The sequence below is a fragment of the Odocoileus virginianus genome, chromosome 14 (assembly GCF_023699985.2).
Source record: "Odocoileus virginianus isolate 20LAN1187 ecotype Illinois chromosome 14, Ovbor_1.2, whole genome shotgun sequence".
Taxonomy (NCBI): domain Eukaryota; kingdom Metazoa; phylum Chordata; class Mammalia; order Artiodactyla; family Cervidae; genus Odocoileus; species Odocoileus virginianus.
This window is the reverse complement of record NC_069687.1, coordinates 24,522,917-24,536,726: the sequence shown is the minus strand read 5'-3', so window position 1 is coordinate 24,536,726 and position 13,810 is coordinate 24,522,917.

Here is a 13,810-nt window from a genome sequence, read left to right as displayed (position 1 = left end):
TAAAGGATCTTCTCTAGACAGGAAACACAGAAAGGTTGTATAAACGTGAACCCCAAACAACAAAGTAAATGGCAACGGGACCATACCTATCAATAATTACCTTAAATGTAAAGGGGGTGAACGCCCCAACCAAAAGACAAAGGCTGGCTGAATGGATACAAAAACAAGACCCCTATACATGCTGTCTACAAGAGACCACCTCAAAACAAGGGACACGTATAGACTAAAAGTGAAGGGCTAGAAAAAAATATTCCACACAAACAGAGACCAAAAGAAAGCAGGAGTCACAATAATTATATCAGATAAAATAGACTTTCAAATTAAGTCTGTGAAAAGAGACATAGAAGGACACCACATAATGATCAAAGGATCAATCCAAGAAGAAGATATAACAATTATAACATATATGCACCCAACATAGGAGCACAGCAATATGTAAGGCAAACGCTAACGAGTATGAAAGAGGAAATTAATAGTAACACAATAATAATGGGAGACTTTAATACCCCACTCACAACTATGGATAGATCAACAAAACAGAAAATTAACAAGGAAACACAAACTTTAAAGGACACAATGGACCAGCTAGACCTAATTGACATCTATAGGATGTTTCAACCCAAAACAATCAACTTCACCTTTTTCTCAAGTGCACACAGAACCTTCTCCAGAATAGGTCACATCCTGGGCCATAAATCTAGTCTTGGTAAATTCAAAAAAATTGAAATCATTCCAGTCATCTTTTCTGACCACAGTGCAGTAAGATTAGATCTCAATTACAGGAAAAAAATTATTAAAAATTCAAACATATGGAGGCTAAATAACATGCTTCTGAATAACCAACAAATCATAGAAGAAATCAAAAAAGAAATCAAAATATGCATAGAAATGAATGAAAATTGAAACACAACAACCCAAAACCTATGGGACACTGTAAAAGTAGTGCTAAGGGGAAGATTCATAGCATTACAGGCCTACCTCAAAAAACAAGAAAAAAAGTCAAATAAATAACCTAACTCTACACCTAAAGCAACTAGAGAAGGAAGAAATGAAGAACCCCAGGGTTAGGAGAAGGAAAGCAGTCTTAAAAATTAGGGCAGAAATAAATGCAAAAGAAACTAAAGAGACCATAGCAAAAATCAACAAAGCTAAAAGCTGGTTTTTTGAAAAAATAAACAAAATTGACAAACCATTAACAAGGCTCATTAAGAAACAAAGGGAGAAGAACCAAATTAACAAAATTAGAAATGAAAATGGAGAGATCACAACAGACAACACAGAAATACAAAGGATCATAAGAGACTACTACCAGTAGCTCTATGCCAATAAAATGGACAACTTGGAAGAAATGGACAAGTTCTTAGAAAAGTATAACTTTCCAAAACTGAACCAGGAAGAAATAGAAGATCTCAACAGACCTATCACAAGCAAGGAAATCGAAACTCTAATCAGAAATCTTCCAGCAAACAAAAGCCCAGGACCAGATGGCTTCACAGCTGAATTCTACCAAAAATTTAGAGAAGAGCTAACACCTATCTTACTCAAACTCTTTCAGAAAATTGCAGAAGAAGGTAAACTTCCAAACTCATTCTATGAGGCCACCATCATCCTAATTCCAAAACCAGACAAAGATGCCACAAAAAAAAAAAGAGAACTACAGGCCAATATCACTGATGAACATAGATGCAAAAATCCTTAACAAAATTCTAGCAAACAGAATCCAACAACATATTAAAAAAATCATACATCATGACCAAGTGGGCTTTATCCCAGGAATGCAAGGATTCTTTAATATCTGCAAATCAATCAATGTAATACACCACATTAACAAATTGAAAGATAAAAACCATATGATTATCTCAATAGATGCAGAAAAAGCCTTTGACAAAATTTAACATCCATTTATGATTAAAACTCTCCAGAAAGCAGGAATAGAAGGAACATACCTCAACATAATAAAAGCTATATATGACAAACCCACAGCAAGCATAACCCTCAATGGTGAAGAATTGAAAGCATTTCCCCTAAAATCAGGAACAAGACAAGGGTGTCCACTCTCACCACTATTATTCAACATAGTTTTGGAAGTGTTGGCTATAGCAATCAGGGCAGAAAAAGAAGTAAAAGGAATCCAGATAGGAAAAGAAGAAGTGAAACTCTCTCTGTTTGCAGATGACATGATCCTCTACATAGAAAACCCTAAAGACTCTACCAGAAAATTACTAGAGCTAATCAACGAATACAGTAAAGTTGCAGGATATAAAATTAACACACAGAAATCCCTTGCATTCCTATACACTAACAAAACAGAAAGAGAAATTAAGGAAACAATACCATTCACCGTTGCAACAAAAAGAATAAAATACTTAGGAGTATATCTACCTAAAGAAACAAAAGACCTATACATAGAAAACTATAAAACACTGATGAAAGAAATCAAAGAGGACACAAACAGATGGAGAAATATACCGTGTTCATGGAATGGAAGAATCAATATTGTCAAAATCGCTATACTACCCAAAGCAATCTATAGATTCAATGCAATCCCTATCAAGCTACCAACAGTATTTTTCACAGAACTAGGACAAATAATTTCACAATTTGTATGGAAATACAAAAAACCTTGAATAGCCAAAGTAATCTTGAGAAAGAAGAATGGAACTGGAGGAATCAACCTGCCTGACTTCAGGCTCTACTACAAAGCCACAGTCATCAAGACAGTATGGTACTGGCACAAAGATAGAAATACAGGTCAATGGAACAGAATAGAAAGCCCAGAGATAAATCCACGAACCTATGGTCACCTTATCTTCGACAAAGGAGGCAAGGATATACAATGGAAAAAAGACAACCTCTTTAACAAGTGGTGCTGGGAAAACTGGTCAACCACCTGTAAAAGAATGAAACTAGAACACTTTCTAACACCATACACAAAAATAAACTCAAAATGGATTAAAGATCTAAATGTAAGACCAGAAACTATAAAACTCCTAGAGGAGAACATAGGCAAAACACTCTCTGACATAAATCACAGCAGGATCCTCTATGACCCACATCCCAGAATATTAGAAACAAAAGCAAAAATAAAAAAATGGGACCTAATGAAACTTAAAAGCTTTTGCACAACAAAGGGAACTATAAGTAAGGTGAAAAGACAGCCCTCAGATTGGGAGAAAATAATAGCAAACGAAGCAACAGACAAAGGATTAATCTCAAAAATATACAAGCAACACCTGCAGCTCAACTCCAGAAAAATAAATGACCCAATCAAAAAATGGGCCAAAGAACTAAACAGACATTTCTCCAAGGAAGACATACAGATGGCTAACAAACACATGAAAAGATGCTCAACATCACTCATTATCAGAGAAATGCAAATCAAAACCACAGTGAGGTACCATTACACGCCAGTCAGGATGGCTGCTATCCAAAAGTCTACAAGCAATAAATGCTTGGAGAGGGTGCGGAGAAAAGGGAACCCTCTTACACTGTTGGTGGGAATGCAAACTAGTACAGGCGCTATGGAAAACACTGTGAAGATTTCTTAAAAAACTGGAAATAGAACTGCCATATGACCCAGCAATCCCACTCCTGGGCATACACACCGAGGAAACCAGATCTGAAAGAGACACGTGCACCCCAATGTTCATCGCAGCACTGTTTATAATAGCCAGGACATGGAAGCAACCTAGATGCCCATCAGCAGATGAATGGATAAGGAAGCTGTGGTACATATACACCATGGAATATTACTCCACCATTAAAAGCAATTCATTTGAATCAGTTCTAATGAGATAAATGAAACTGGAGCCCATTATACAGAGTGAAGTAAGCCAGAAAGATAAAGGCCATTACAGTATACTAACACATACATATGGAATTTAGAAAGATGCTAATGATAACCCTATATGCAAAACAGAAAAAGAGACACAGATGTGCAGAACAGACTTCTGGACTCTGTGGGAGAAGGCGAGGGTGGAATGTTTCAAGAGAACAGCATTGAAACATGTATATTATCAAGTGTGAAACAGATCACCAGCCCAGGTTGGATGCATGAGACAGGTGCTCAGACCTGGCGCACTGGGAAGACCCAGAGGGATCAGGTGGAGAGGGAGGTGGGAGGGCGAATCGGGATGGGGAATACATGTAAATCCATGGCTGATTCATGTCAATGTATGACAAAACCCACTACAATATTGTAAAGTAATTAGCCTCCAGCTAATAAAAATAAATGAAAAAAAGTGTATTGCTATTTATTTAGCTTAGTTTATGTAAGTTACAGATAATCTTATATTTTCTCATTTTCCTTTGTTTGTTTTCCCAGTAGTTATAGTATTATCTACTGCAATATGCAGAATGATTTTTTAGGTTAAAGTTAGAAGTGTGTTATAAAGATTATTTTAAAAGCATTGCGACAATTTAATAAACTGAATTTCTATTGTTAGGTTGTTTAAAACAGTGAAAAGTATATGGGGTAGAATGACAAAAACATTTTAAGGAGGAATATGTTATAAATTCTAATAAACTCTAAGACTCAGGTGATTGAAGAGTATTCACTTACCACTCAATTTAAAAAATAATTATTAAGTTTTAATTCCTCATAGAAAAGGGAAACTATAGAAGACACTGAATTTTATTTATATGTAAAAATTTTTTTTACTGTAACTCTGGGATTTAGTCTAGCATTATACATGGTAGTCATTAAAGGATATTCTTGTCTCAAAATGTAAAGCTTTCTTTCTGAAAGAAAACTATACAATACATGATCTTTGAGCAAATAAACTTAGCTTCCTTTTTTTCACCTGTGAAGATTTCCTTCCCCCAGGCAGTCGAAGACAAGAATTTATAAAGAAGTAAGATCATGTATTGCCATTACAAGTTGTATTGTGATTTAATAACAAAAGAAGTGAGATTCAACTTGGGAAAATGGTGCAATAACTAATATATTAAATACTGTTTACATCAACATTTTTGAGGTATCAATTTGAATTGGTGATATCTTATCTGATTTATTTTTAACCTCTTTCCATTATTTCAGTTTACATGGTATATTATATTCTGTTGATTTCATTTGGATTGCTTATTATAGAATATTTCAACTTCCTTCTTGTCAGTGTCATCCTAATCATTTCACCATTGTACTGTTTTAATAGAAAATGTCCTTCATTCTGTAAAATGAGAACAGCAGCTTCCTGTTCTTTATCTCTATTTTAACTCTAATATTTTCCTTTAATATCTGTTTACAGATACATCTGACTCATCACAAAATAAGTTCTTGAGTGTGAAATATTGAATTATATTATACAGGAAGCACATGTACTAAACCCATGTGTAGTTAATATTAACTTGAAAATCACTTCAAGTACTCAAAAGCAACAAAATAAATATAGTTAAGTTGAACATAGATTTTTTCTTCAGGTGTGATGAAAGGCAGCCTTTTACAAGGAAGGGAATCAGATTAACTAATTATCTAACAATTCAGGCTAATGATGTACAAAACCTACATATCATATCTAAAACCATTCTCAGTTAAAGTTGGATTAGTACAGTTGATTATATATAAATATTTATCTGACTTTATTTCTTTTTTTCTATTCATTAGTGAATCTTGATAGAATGTTCTTATAGCATGATAAATCTCATTACCCTGTATATTCCAAAGAATGCTCAAACATGAAACTTCAACATGCTCTGTATTAATTTATCCAAATTTTATCTCTCTACTTTATTTTAAAAACATTTATTGAATGCTTACTATGTGAGAAACAGTTTTCTATGTGCTCTAACTGCTTTTTGCTATTTAATTCTATCAGCAAGTCCGTAGGATAGGCATTACTGAGACCCTATTTTACAGATAAGAGAATTGAAGATATAAAAGATTCAGTAATCACAAGGCACTTCATTTGGGGAGCAGAAATTTGACATCCAGAGCCTTTCTTCAACCACTGCCTTGGAGTTACTCATGTGTCCCCAAACAAACTCACAATCAATGCACATGCATGCACTTTTTCACTGGTTTGTGAAGTTTATTTTTATTCTACAGCTGTGTCTTTTGAAATCTTATCACCATACTTGAATGCAATTCAGAAATTCTAAAACTCATGTAGATCAGTAAATGTTCTTTTTGCAACCATGACTTTAACAGATTTGTCTAAATTTCATGAATATCACCAGACTGTACTAAAATGGAACCCAAATCCTATGATATAAAGATTACTGCATTATCTGTTATCAGCATTACTCCTTGTCATATCATTGAACAACATATATTTATTTTGATAATTTCTGTGGTAAACAGAAGGATAACATAATTAATGATCAATCAATCATGTTTTCTTGTATACCAGTACCATATTGCTTTAATAACTATAGTTTTACCATACAACTTGAAATCACTAGATCTGATGCCTCCTGCTTTGTTTTTCTTTCTCACAATTTCTTTAATTATTAGGGGTCTTTTCTGGTTTCATGTAAATTTTAAGGATGTTTTCCCTACTTCTGTAAAAAATGCCATTGGAATCTTGATAAGAGTTGCATTGAATCTATAGACAATATTCTAGAGATTGTATAGAATCTATACAATCAATAACATACTATAGGTAGTATTGAAATTTTAATAATGCTAATTCTTTCAATTAATAAATATGGGATACCTTTCTATTTGTGTCTTCCTCTATTTCTTTCACCAATGTCTTATAGTTTTCAGAGTAGAGATCTCTTCCTTCCATGGTTAAATTTATTCTGAAGTATCCTAAGTTTTTATTGTTTACTATCTTTATATGAGATAATGAATGATAACAGAAGCTATTGCCGTAATCATTTCACAACAGATGGCTCGGAACAAGGGGGCTAAAGCTACCAACTCCTGCATAGTTGAAATTCCATACTGTTATCTCTAACTTAAAATCAAAGGAATTGATAAGTGACTCACTTAAGGAAAGGAAGCAGAAACAGTTTGGATATAATCTGGAATCAAATCCTAGTGCTTTTGATTTCATATATTATGATCTCTAATCAAACACAAACTTTCCCCTACTTTAGTTAATTTAAAGACCTATAAAATGAAAATACTAGTACTATATTAATTGGAGAAAATCCGCATTTAAGTGGATCTGCTCAGTTCAAACTCATATTGTCAAGCATCAACTGTACGTGTAAATCAAACCATAATGCTGTACATTTTAACCTTATACAATGACGTATGGCAATTATTTCTTAGTAAAATTAGAAAAATTGATTGAGTTCTCAAAACAAGAAAAATAAAATTTGGATAAAAATTTGAAAGAGGTAATGGAGCTAACTAAAGAAATATCTGGGGAAGATTATTTTAGTCATAAAAAATGAGTGCAACAAAAGTGGTAAAAAGGTAGCATAACTAGCGTATTCAATGAATGAAAAAAGATACCAGTGTGATCAGAGCAGAAAATGTAAGAAAAAGTACAATAGAAAATAGTAAGGAAGGCAGTGGACTGATAAAATTAAGTAGCATCTTACAAGCCAATTTAAAAACTCTGTCTTCTACGTTGAATGAAATAGAAGCCAATGGTAAATGCTGAGTCACAAATTGACTTGTGCTTTAAAAGTATCACTGTAGTCCTATTTTGTTGAGGATGCACTTTAGAGACTAAGGATAGAAGTAGGGAGAATGATTAGGCATCCATTGCCATAATGCAAGGAATAGATTGTTGTAGCTTGCATGAAGATGGAACTGTGATGAAATGGGAAAAGACCATTTCTGCATAAATTTTGAAACAGCATTTCCTGGTATTTGGCTATATAGTCAAGGTGAGTACAAGCTCTTTGAGCTGACACTTGAAGTATGGAGTTTCCATGGACTGGTATAAGGAAAGCGTAAATGCAGTATGTTTTGGAGAGAGAGCTAGCAGTTTCATTCATGTTTAATTTGAGTTGTTCATTACATATTCAAGTAGCAGTAGAAACTAGACAGTTGAAAATGTATGTGAAATTTGTGGGACAATATGTGGCTAAAAATGTGAGTTTCAAAGTCCTTGGCTTAAAAATGTTTTTTAAACACATTACCTTGGATGAAGTCATCAGAGAACATAGGAAAGATTGAACAAATAAGAAGAACAAAGATGAGTTCTGGGGCATTTCTTTATTAAAAAGTCAAGAAAAAGAACAAAGGAGTCTGAATAGTAAAAAATAGGAAAGAACAAAGAGGGAGTGTGATCATATGGAAATCAAGTGAAAACTGTGCATCAAGGAGGAAAGAATAATGAACCATGACAAATGCTACCTAGAGGTGAAGATGACTAAGACTAGGAAGTGAAAGTAACAAGAAGGCTTAACTGCTGGGGATCAGTTAAAGTGTGAAAACCCGACAAACATCAGTTTAAGACTGAGTTGAAGAAAACATTAAAAACAGTTAAGGCTACTGCTTACAGAGACATTGCTAAAAATAGTATGAAATAAAAATATCTCCTGCTGTATCAATAAATAAAATGAAACAACCATCAGCGAATTCTGGCCTCCAAATGTGCACTGTTATTTTTGCTCAGGTTTTAAGTCGTGTCCAACTCTGCAACCTCAGGGACTGCAGCACACTAGGCTTCCCTGTCCATCACTGTCTCCCAGAGTTTGCTCAAACTCATGTCCTTTGAGTCAGTGATGCCATCCAACCATCTCATTCTCTATTGCCTCCTTTTCCTCTTTTCCTCAGTCTTTCCCAGCATCAGGGTCTTTTTCAATGAATTGGCTCTTCGCATCAATTGATTAAAGTGTTGGAGGTTCAGCTTCAGCATCAGTCCTTTCAATGAATATTCAGGGTTGATTTCCTTTAGGATTGCCTTCCTTGCTGTCCAAGGGACTCTCAAGGGTCTCCTCAAGCACCACAAATGTGAATGATAGCTCCCAAACTAGCAGATGCAGCCACCCACCACAGTGATTGCTAAGGAGCTCAGAGGACTGCTTGCAGCAGCCATCTGCCACAACTGCCACTCCTTGAGGTGAACAAAGAAACAGGATTTGACTCCAGGCAGCTGAGGTGCATATGAAAGAGATGAATTCAGTGAGCCCTGAGACTCCCATCTTCCCATGCATAAAATGTTAAATTCCTTAACTTGATATCTGATCTTTGACATTCCGACTGCCTGCTCCCTTTGTTACAAAACTATACATTGTTGGACTCTCCCTCCTATCTCTTTAGAGCAGTTTTTTCAGAGCTATTGAGATGCTGTCTCCTGGGCTCAGAGTCCTAAACATTCCCACCAGACAAAATAACTCTCTACCTATAGGTTGTGACCCTACTGACATAGTTGGGTTAGTTGACAAAGAAATGTAAAAGTGTAATTTCAAGAAGACATGGGGCAAGAATATAAGCTTTGAATATGAAAGATTCACCAGAAAATTGGATATTTAATATAAACAAAATGTGCATATGTAATGTTATGCCCAAAGTCTGAATCTCCGGGCGGGAAAAGAGAAGGCTTCTAAGACAATGTAACTCGCAAAAAGGGAAGTTTATTGCTGACTCGAGTCAGGGCTCCTGCCACATCTAACACAGTGGTGCGGGGTCAGAGAGCCCTGAGCCCACGCTGTTACCCAATTTTTTAGAGTGTGCATAAGCAGTTGGTAGCTGGCTTAAGCGGATTGGTTACATGTTTGCAAAGCAATCTTATTGGCCCAAACCTTCGCAGGCTTTTTTTTCAAATGGGCATTCATGGGCTTTTCAGCTTTCCCCTGATAGGTTCCCTCTTTCTTACTAGGCGCATGTTGATTGGCTGGCTCCAGGTGGTCTGATAATCATGTTACCCTGGAAAACCAGGCCTACTCCTAATCTAGGCTGCCTGTGATGACGTTAGCCCTGGCAGCCTTATATTCTCCCCTGTCTTGTTGTTTCTCTCCTCATGGAGAATTGCAAGGGGGGCACATATGGCGGAGGCCTTATCTCTGTTTCTAGATCTATCAGGTTTGGATAAGATGATTCCTGAAGCACTGGTTTTGGGTCTTCTTTTTTTTTTAGTTTCTTCCACAGGGGTCTCCATCACCAGGACCTGTGAATTGGAAGAATCAGGAAGTTTGTGAATGAAAGGTTTTAAGCACTTAGGCGGATTTTTTACTAGATCCTGCCAGACCATGACATAGGGGACCTGACACGGATGGCCCCAGGGATCAGGAGCCATAATCTTCTCCTTCACAGCCCGTATGATGGACGGTTGAAAGGTGTCTTCCGGAGGCCACCCAACCCGAAAGCCGGGCCACTCTGCAGAGCAAAAGGTTATTAATTTACTTTTTTTGACTAGCAAAGACAAGTTATGGGCCCTGGCCCTTACATCTGAAAAATGGTCAGTCATGAGAGAAAGTGGGGTAGATTCCCCCTGACCCATGGTCAAAGAATAAGTGGTAGGGGAGAGAGAGAGAGAAGAATTTACTGAGAACGATCACCAAAAAATCCTACCGGGAGTGGTGGCGGCCAAGAGGTTGGGCTTATGGTTTGTTTTTGAAACTGTTTATGTGCCTGCATCATTGCACGGAAGTTTTTTTGCTGGGGGAGGGCACCCTAGGAGTTTCTAGCCCATTCCGTGACCCCCTTATCCTCTCACGGGAGTCTTCAAGTGGCAAGCGCCCTATTGGCCTTTAAGTGCCTGACCCGTGCCCACACGAAGAATTTTAGGCCACGTCCTCAGTTAGGGATGTTAAAGGAGAGTTTCACCCGATTGGGCTCTCATTACTGAGGCTCACTTATTGTAGGGCCTTCAGAGTCCGCCAGAGTGTAGCCCTGGCCGGGACTCATCAATTGCCCCCACAACCGTTCCCCTGTTCAACCTGAAACTCCTGAAAAGAAAAGGAGTTGAGGGCAGATTAGAGAAGAAGAGGAAAGGAGAATAAGTCAGAAGAGAGAGAAGAGAACGATGCACCATAAGAGAAGGAGACCAGAGACAATGCTGGCACACACACAAACACGGAGAGTCGTAGACAAACACACGGATAGACAAATGTTGGCCGACAACACAGCACTGGGTTTTTGGGCCCCTCTGAGTCCTCTTGCCTCCCAGTACAAGGTTTACCTTACCGAATGGCGTCCACTGTTCACCAGACTCGGAATCAGGAGAGGAACTCTCCTTTCCGCAGAGACGTCTGCCTTCCAGCACGCTCGCTGGCCTCGGTCTTGTGCCGGCTGGAACATCCAATCCGTTCCCCCTTTTATAGAAAGCTTTTTCTTGTGCCAGATACTTTTTTGCTTCTCAGCAGGGCCTCAGATTTACACTGGACTTTCCTGTCCTGCCTGAACACCGGTGTTATATCTATCCTTCCCCTCTGTCCTGGAAGTGTTCTCTTTCCCTGGTCAAGGGATCCCGGACGAGCCCCCAAATGTTATGCCTGATGTCTGAATCTCCGAGCGGGAAGAGAGAAGGCTTCTAAGACAATGCAACTCACAAAAAGGGAAGTTTATTGCTGACTCGAGTCAGGGCTTCTGCCACATCTAACACAGTGGTGCGGGGTCAGAGAGCCCTGAGCCCATGCTGTTACCCAAATTTTTAGAGTGTGCATAAGCAGTTGGTAGCTGGCTTAAGCGGATTGATTACATGTTTGCAAAGCAATCTTATTGGCCCAAACCTTCGCAGGCTTTTTTTTCAAACTTGGGCGTTCACGGGCTTTTCAGCTTTCCCCTGATAGGTTCCCTCTTTCTTACTAGGCGCATGTTGATTGGCTGGCTCCAGGTGGCCTGATAATCATGTTACCCCAGAAAAGCAGGCCTACTCCTAATCTAGGCTGCCTGTCATGGCGTTAGCCCTGGGAGCCTTACATGTAATAGCTGTAAATTCTCCAGTTTTTTCTGATTTAAATAAATTAAATTTGCTTAGTAGGTTTGAAGTTTTTCCTACAAAGTTCTGTTTTAAACACTCTCTTATTAATAAACCATGAAGTAAAGTTGATCTCTGCTTAAATTTTCAAATGCAGCTCTAATTCACTTATAAAGAACTACTGAAGAACTGTGAATGTGGCAAAGACAGTGCTATTGAGGTGAAAAACACAAAAGATACACATGTGAAGAAAGGCAGATGTAAATCACTTAAGAAAAGATCAATGTCTTAAGCAGGGATATCAGTGTACAAAAATGAAAGATATCAATGCTATTATAAAAGGAAATTTCATGAACAAATTGGAAATAAAAAAGAAGATATATTGAGTGTACTTTTCTCTTATAGTTTCAAGCTGAAGAAAAAGAAATGCTTCCTAAGTTACATAGCTAACAAGAAGAAATGCCTCTTTACATAGCACTTAAAAATGGAATAACAATATGTCTCCTGTGGAGAAGCAATGTGATAGGAACTTTGTAAATGACATCATCTTAATTAGAAAAGTGAAAAATATTCCATATTTGAGATAGTCTATTTCTCATACATTTTTCTGAATTCATTCTCATTTCAATATTACTGTGCAGAGTCCAAATGCCTAATATTTATGAAAGAAAATAAATTATTTCCACATTTATGTGAGTATTAAGAATAGCAGATGTGTAAACATAGAGTATCTGTCTAGAATATCTATAGAAAGTGCTCCCTCCAACCCCCAACATTCATCTGATCCCACTCCCTCCTCAATTCTTTGGGAAGGTAAAACAAGCCAAGTCCATTAGAGCAACCATTTCTCTTTGCCACAGAGATAGATAGAGGCATTTTGAACAAATAGCCTGATCATCATGTCACAACAATTCCCAGAAATATTTTTATAGCTATTACTAAAAGGTTAATTGTCTCTCTCTCTCCCTTCCTGTCTCTTTGTGTCTGTTTCTCTCTCTGTCACTGAATCATTTTATCACCTCTGATTGCCATCTGGATGTAACTGTACAAAAAGATTCTGAAAACAAAGTAGATTGCCACAGAATGAATAACAAAAATCTATTCTTAGTGAGATAATTTGACATATCTGCACCCCCCCCTCCCCCACAAATGGAAAAGTGATAGGATTTATAAAGGCGTGCCTGCCTGCTTAGTCACTCAGTCATGTCCAACTCTTTGCAACTCCATGCACTGTAACCCATGAGGCTCCTCTGTTCATGGGATCCTCCAGACAAGAATAGTGGAGTGGATAGTCATTCCCTTCTCCAGGGATCTTCCTGACCCAGGGATCAAACCTGGGTTTCCTGCATTGCAGGTGAATTCTTAACCATCTTAGCCACCTGTGAAGCTGTATATAAAGGGGTAAGAAGTTCCAACTAGTATTCAACATCATTCTAGAAGCACATGTAAAATAATTCTCTCAAAATTACCATGTATTAAAACATAAAGGAAATCTCAAAAATATAAATTATAATTATCAGATTGTAATTATAATAAGATATAAATTACAAATGGAAGCATGGATTAAATATTCCCATATGTGAAAATAAAACTCACATGTACAAACACACACACTGATTTGTGGGATAAGGATATTTTGCTTCCAGCAATGGCATGTTTACTTGATTCAGATCAATCTCCCTGCCACGAGTAACTAGGAAGTTTGAGAAATGTGTTATAAATACCCAGATAAAGGCACTGGCAAGTTACTTGGGAAGAAAGGTCTTGAAAGAACGAATCCTGGAGATAGAAGAAAAACCTAGCTCAACAATTACAAGAAACTCTACTTCTTTCCATGATAAAACCATTCAGTAATGAACAATAGAAGAGAATTCACTTCCTCACCAGATAAACTCACAGCCAAAATTAATGTTCAAAGACCAGGTACTTCTCTTCGAAGATCAAGGAAGTAAAAACAATGATGTACACTCTTGACACTTCTATTCAACGTGGTACCAGAGGTTCTAGTCAAGGCAACTAGGCAACAAAACCACACAAGACATCCA